This window comes from Rattus rattus, chromosome 4 (assembly GCF_011064425.1).
Source record: "Rattus rattus isolate New Zealand chromosome 4, Rrattus_CSIRO_v1, whole genome shotgun sequence".
Classification (NCBI taxonomy): domain Eukaryota; kingdom Metazoa; phylum Chordata; class Mammalia; order Rodentia; family Muridae; genus Rattus; species Rattus rattus.
In genome coordinates, this window is record NC_046157.1 from 132112618 (window position 1) to 132119955 (window position 7338).

The 7338-nt window shown below is 44.0% G+C and overlaps 1 pseudogene; it reads left to right on the forward strand.

Moving 5' to 3' along the window:
* Positions 1 to 260: 260 nt before the first annotated feature.
* Positions 261 to 1094, forward strand: LOC116898183 (annotated as a pseudogene).
* Positions 1095 to 7338: the final 6244 nt, after the last annotated feature.

The window sequence follows — 7338 nt, forward strand, 5'->3', positions numbered from 1 at the left end:
GTATGTGTGTGTGTACGTGATTTTCTTCACTTCAATACAGATGTTCAAGAAGGCTAAGGGTGTCAATACCCTGGATTTGCAGTTAAAGACAGTTGTGAGCTGCCTGACGTGGATACTGGGAACCAAACCCTGGTCCACTGGAAGACCAGCAAGCTCTCTTAAATACCGAGCTATCTCTCCAGCACCTCCTTTAAAATTTATGTATGTGATTGCTTATAGACCAGAAGCCGGGGTCTTAGTTCTCTTTCCCATCTTGCAAGATGGTGGGTTTAAAAATGGAAAAACCTGATACACAGTAAAAGAAACCCGTAGCCAAGAAGGGTGGCAGTGCTGCTGCTGCCGCCACAGCCAAAAAGAGTGGCCCTGAGATTAAAAGGCCCAAGGAAAGGAAGCCCCATTTGCAGCCCAAACCCTGTCCTGGTTAGAGGAATTGGTGGGTACTCCCGATCTGCTAGGTATTCCAGAAAGGCCTTGTACAAAATGAAATACTCAACTGCCAAGTCCAAGGCTGAAAAGAAGGAGAGAAAAGAGAAAGTCCTTGCTACTGTCACAAAAATACAGTTGGTGGAAACAAGAATGGTGGCACATGGGTAGCGAAGCTTCGAAAAATGCCTTGGTATTATCCTACCGAAGACGTGCCGCAGGAGCTGCTAAGCCCTGGCCGAAAGCCCTTGAGTCAGCACGTGAGAAGGCTACGTCTAGCACCCGGGACTGTCCGGATCATCCTCCCTGGGAGCACAGAGGTTTTTTCTGAAGCAGTTGGACAGCAGCTTGCTACTTGTGACTGGACCTCTGGCCCTCAACCGAGTTCCTCTGCTCAGAACACACCAGAAGTCTGTCATCACCACTTCTACAAAAGTTGTTATCAGCAAGGTTAAAATCCCCAAACACCTGAACGATGCTTACTTCGAGAAGAAGCCGCGAAAGCCCAGGCATCAGATCTTATACAAGATTATGAGTAGCGCAGGGTTGATCAGAAAACTCAAGACTCGCAGATTTTGCCAAAGATCAAAGCTGTTTCTCAGCTCCAGGGCGACCTGTGGTCTCAGTTCTCCCTGACGAACGGGATGCAACCTCACAGACTGGTGTTCTAATTGTTAACAACCCAATTAACCAGCTTCATACCTTAAAAAAAAGTATCCATCTAATGTGCACGAGTGTTTTGTCTGCATGTATATCTGTGCATCATCTGTGTGGCTGGTGTGAAGTCCAGAAGAGGTTGTCAGATCCTCTGGAGCCGGAGTTACAGAAAGTTGGGAGCCGCCATGTAAGTGCTGGGAATCAAACCTGGGTCCTCTGGAAGAGCAATCGAAGCTCTTATCTGCTGAGCCAGCTCTCCAGCTCCACTTGCTGCATTTTAAACTTCAAATAAATAATGTCTTATTGAGCTTTGGAAACGACATCCTTGCTTGAGTCTCTTGCCTTTAAAAATCCCTCTCTTTCTGTACTCCCTTGCCTACTGCTGGAGAAGCCCACCGTATAAATACCAACTCACCCTTCCATGGCAGCCTTCAACACCTCCTGTCAGTCTTTCCCACACATCCAATGCTTGTGGGGTGTGGTGTGTGTGTGTGTGTGTGTGTGTGTGTGTGTGTGTGTGTGTGTGTGTGTGTGTGTGTGTGTGTGTGTGTGTGTGTGTGTGTGTGTGTGTGTGTGTGTGTGTGTGTGTGTGTGTGTGTGGTGTGTGGTGTGTGTGTGTGTGTGTGTGTGTGTGTGTGTGTGTGTGTGTGTGTGTGTGTGTGTGTGTGGTGTGTGTGTGGTGTGTGTGTGTGTGTGTGGTGTGTGTGTGTGTGTGTGTGTGTGTGTGTGTGTGTGTGGTGTGTGTGTGTGTGTGTGTGTGGGTGTGTGTGTGGTGTGTGGTGTGTGTGTGTGTGTGTGTGTGTGTGTGTGTGTGGTGTGTGTGTGTGTGTGTGTGTGTGTGTGTGTGTGTGTGTGTGTGTGTGTGTGTGTGTGTGTGTGTGTGTGTGTGTGGTGTGTGTGTGTGTGTGTGTGTGTGTGTGTGTGTGTGTGTGTGGTGTGTGTGTGTGTGTGTGTGTGGTGTGTGTGTGTGTGTGTGGTGTGTGTGTGTGTGTGTGTGTGTGTGTGTGTGTGGTGTGTGTGTGTGTGTGTGTGTGTGTGTTGTGTGTGTGTGGTGTGTGTGTTTTTTTGTGTGTGGTTTGTGTTTGTGGTGTGTGTGTGTGTGGTGTGGTGTGTGTGTTTGTGTGTGTTTGTGTGTGTGTGTGTGTGTTTGTGTGTGTGTGTGTGTATGGTGTGTGTGTGTGTGTTGTGTGTGTATGTGTGTATGTGTGGTATGTGTATGTGTGTGGTGTGTGTGTGTGTAGTGTGTGTATGTGTGTGTGTGTGTAGAGTATGTGTGTTGTGTGTGTGTGTGGTGTGTGTGTGTGTGGTGTTTGTGTGTGTGTGGTTTTGTGTGTTGTTGTGTGTGTGTGTGTGTGGGTTGTTTGTGTTTGTGTGTGTTTTGTGTTTTTGTTTGTTTTGGGTGTGTGTGTGTGTGTGTGGTGTTTGTGTGTGTGTGTGTGTGTGTGTGTGTGTGTGTGTGTGTGTGGTGTGTGTGTGTATGTGGTGTGTGTGATGTATGTAGTGTGTGTGTGTGTGAGTATGTGTGTGTGTGTGTGTGTGTGTGGTATGTGGTGTGAGAGTGTGTGTGTATGTGTGTGTGTGTGTGTGTGTGGTATGTGTGTGTGTGTTGTGTGTATGTGTGAAGTATATGTGTGTGTGGTGTGTATGTATGTGTGTATGTGTGGTGTGCATGGTGTATGTATGTGTGTGGTGTGTGTGGTGTGTGTGTGCGTGGTATGTATGTGTGTGTGCATGGTATGTGTACATGTGTTGTGTTCATTGTGTGTGTGTATGGTGTATGTGTGCTGTGTATATGTATGTTGGATAGTGTGTGTATATGTGTGGTGTATGTGTGGTGTACATGGTGTGTATGTGTGTGGTATATGTGTGATATGTATATGTATGGTGGGTAGTGTGTATATGTGTGGAGTGTCTGTGGTGTGTATGGGGGTGTAGTCTCAGTGTGTGTGCACATATATGTAAACACACATATGCAAGTGTAACTGTACTTAATAGTTAATGTGTTTGTGGTATGTTTCCTTGCTTGCATCTGTTGTCTTCTTGATGGACTATAAATTCTTGAGGTCTGGGAATGCAACATTCATGCTTATATACAGTGTCCCACCCAGTCTTTCACGTAGCACTAGAGAACTAGAATTAAAGCCATAAAACACAGTTAAGTCCAGGTGTCACCACAGCTATCTGTGGCTGTGGCAGACGCCAAGCATGGATCCTGTCCTCCATTTTCTCTGCTAAAACAAATCACAGTTTTGTTCAGGTCCGGGTCAAAGATTCTTCTAACTGAGGAAAAGCGGAGCCCGGCGGCAACCCAGGGATGGGCATTACAGCCTAGTTCTAGATGGTGGGGGGTCCGAGAAAATCTGTGCATGATCTAGAAGAGGTGGTGAGAGGAAGGAGCGAGACGCTCTCACAGTGCACCTTCATGCGGCAGCCTTCGCCCAGCCCGAGAGGGTTCGGTGTGATTGCGCAGTGTCCTTGAGTCTGAACTTGGAACATGGGGGGTCGCAGGGACATTGAGCCAATCAGCAACGGCTACCCACCCAGACCTTGTTACATGAGGAAAACAGGGCCTTGTTGCTGCTTCCGTAAGTGGAGCATGCGAGTTCTAAGAGCCAAATCCACTTTTGACTTCTATGCTGATGCCAAACAATTGAAGTCACTTAACTCGTTCGAACTGCACTTACTGGACATAAAAGAATGCAGCCGATAATCTTGTCTACGGCAACTATTCGGTTCAAATTTAAAAGTATTTCTAAACCTTAAGCAGTATATACATTTAACGGCAAGAGACTGCATTTACTGAGTATCCCATATGTGTTGGCTAAAAGCTTTTCTTTTTCTTATTTAATACTCATAATGTCTATACAATGTTATATGAAAAACATTTTTACCCAATGCACACAAAAATGTTTCCCTTACAAAAAAAGTTTTAGCTTTTTGCATTTTTATTTGTGATCCATTTCCAGATATATTTACATGCGAGGCTGCTGATCTTTCAAGAGTTCACTTTTTTTTTTAATATGGATATCAAATTGTTTTTATGCCTTGGGAGTTTCCTGGGGTGTTTATTGTTTTTGAGCAGTCATTTTGTCTGTCTTTACCATGGGTCTTGCTTACCCCAACTTTATAGTGAGCTATGAAGCCAGAAGTAAGTTCTTTATCTGTATTCTTTTCCTAACCTTCCTGGCCAGTAACCCCCAGAGTGTAGAGCCCAGTGCAGCATGGGTTTTCTCCTGGTGTTGGTCTTCTGGGTTGCTAATGTGGAGGCTGAAGGCATTGATTTGAAACTGTCTTTGTTTTCCTTAAGATTGATTATTTAGCACTGTGTGTGTGTGTGTGTGTGTGTGTGTGTGTGTGTGCTTGAATATATCATTGCTTGAATACTATCTCCCAAATTTTAATATGCCGTCTTTCCACTTTTATTCCATTCTGAGTTCATTTTTGATTGCTTCTTGGTCCCGTGAGCTTTTTGGAAATATGTTACTTAGTGTCTCAATATAAGGAGATTTTTCCAGAGTTCTTCCTCTTATTGATCTCAGATATAATTCTAGGATAATCAGAGAATGTGTTTTGTATGATTCAAACCTTTTAAGATCTACTTAGCCTTTTTATAGCTCGGACTTCCTATGTAAATAAATACTCTGTGTGCACATTTCAAAAGAATGCGTACTTCGATGCTGGTTGTGTGGAGCTCTGTAAATGTCAATTAGGCGATATGTCTTTTTCAAGCCCTTTAAACCCTTCCTGAAATTTTCATTAGTAATTGATACAAAAGTATCAATTACCATTAAAAGACTTGTGTATTTCCCATATAACCACAAAGGATCTCCTTCCCTCCACAGTTCTACCCATTTTTTGCTTTATATATTTGGAAGCTTTGTGATTAAGCACATAAACATTAGGATTATTAGGGCCTCTTGAATTGATTCCTTTGGCGTTATGGAATAACCTTTCCTTTCTGCAGCAATAGCTTTGCTCTGAAATCGACGCAATTTGTTGTTAGCTCCATCACTCGTGGGACCACCGTGAGTGCAGGATGCCTCCCACGCTCACACTTTTGACCTACTTATATCTTAATAGAGTATGTCTGTCACAGGTGGCAAATATTCGAATCTTGCTTTTTAATTCAGTAGGAACTTCTTTGCCTTTTAACTGACGGCTGACTAGTTATCAATGGTTGCATAGTGAATCACTTTAACTGTGGAGTGCTTACAGCAAACACTTATCACCTCGTAGCTTCTGTGGGTCAGCAATGCAGACACTGCTCTGGCAGTGCCTCTGGCTCAGGGCTCCAATGTGAAGAGAAATTAATAGTTCATCATATGTAAAGAAGAATGGCAACCCATCAATTTGTTTTCTATTCTATATACTTTTACTTATTAATTTGGAATTCTATCATCTATTATATGCAATCTTTTTCACAACCCTCACTTCTGACTCATTTCTGACCCCATCCAATCATTTCTGGTTTTGAAAATTATAGGCATCATCTGCCAGAGAGTTGAGTATCTCCTAAATATGTGGAAATCTGCTCTGCAGAACTCAGCCATCCACTACTGCAGCTGAAAAGGCAGATCTCATTCGGGTTCCCCCGAGGAGCTGGGGTGCAATGTGAGACCTTAACTCACGCATGTGCTGAGTGTTTGAATTGTGTGAGGTGTTCTGCTCTGTTGGCAGGGAGAAAAATCATGTTCATCATTCAAAGATACCAGTTGTCTCAGGAACACCCAGAGTGTAGAGCCCAGTGCAGCACTCAGTAGGGACTGATGGCAGCAGTGTGGTCCTTGCCCAGGACCAACCTTTACCATGGTTTGGCTCACTCTCCTCCTGTTGGGCCATATTGTGATCTCTCATAAGTCACTGCGTTCTTTCATAAATATTCTTTCCTTTTCCTTAAACATCACATCTTGTTACCAATTCTTTTAAAGTATGCATTCCTCAATTTTAAGCACCCACTACCCATTCCTCTTTACCAGCAGGACAAACAATGTATTGAGAAAGTAAGGAATCCCATGAATTAAAGGACTAGTGGAGGAACAGGCTGGGAAGCAGACAGCAGTCGATCAAGTATGTAAGAGAGCAAGAACTGATATGTAGCTCCTAACTGGAGCTTGCCTCACCAGAGTTCCAGCCCTGGGATGGGTCAGCACCAACCACCTTCACCATTTGTCTAGCCAAATCAGGGGCCTACCAGAGGAGGACATCATGTCTTATGGGTGGCCCCACAAAAGTAAGAGAAATGATTCATTAAAAGGACATCAGGTGCCGTCATTTAAAAGAAAATGGTAGGGTAGGGAATAGATTCTGGGTCGGAAGGTAAAACAAAACAAAGCAAAAAATCCCAAGCAAATGTTTAGATGCAGAGACACAGCATTTAAAACGAATTATATGTAATCCTTTGTAGCTACTCTTATGTTTCCAATAATGGAAGTCCTGGAAAGAGTTCCATTTTTCATGCTGGTTCAGAAAAAGTTGTTGAGTGAAGTTTTAAAGAGCAAATGGCACAGATGTGTGGGTCAGTGCAAATCTCGTCTACCATGCCTGCTTCGCAAGAGTGTGGATCACTGACATGACATGGAAACCCAAACGGGATCCCAGAGGAAAGCATCTCCTGTGCGGCTTGCGGTTGCAGGTAAGTTAGCAGAAATTAAATTTTGTAGTAGCTTACCTGAGGCTACGGAGGGATCATTAGGTTTTCAAAGATTCCATAAATTTTCTAAAAGCACTTTGGTTCCATTTGGAAGGTGGGGGTAACCCAGCATGGGAATATTTTGATCACAGCTGCAGAGCGTGAAACCTGATTTAATGCTCAAAGGCCATTGCACTGGTTTATTGGAAGGGACATTTCACTTTATGTTGGGAACTTATAGGAGACAGTGAACGGCCTTTGAGGTGGGTCTGTATCGTTGGAGGTCTGCTCTTCTGGCTGACTGGCCTCTACCATATTGTTTGTTCTGTACTAAAGAGTTCTGGAATGAAACCACATGACAGCTGTTTCCCCCTGAATCTTCTCTGGAAATAAGATATATATCTCTTGTGGCTTTCCCAGCAAAAAAAAAAAATGTTTGAAATAAATAAATGCCCCATCTGTTGCCGTCCCTCAGCGTTCTCTAATCTTTGCTGATTTCTCTGTGCTGGGCTCTACCACTGTGTGAGACTCGGTGGCAGGCAGCTGAGGTGTGGTGGAGCACCCTGGCAGCTCTTCTCTGTCACAGTAGTCTCTCCAAATCTTGTTAGTCGAATGTTATGGTAACACAT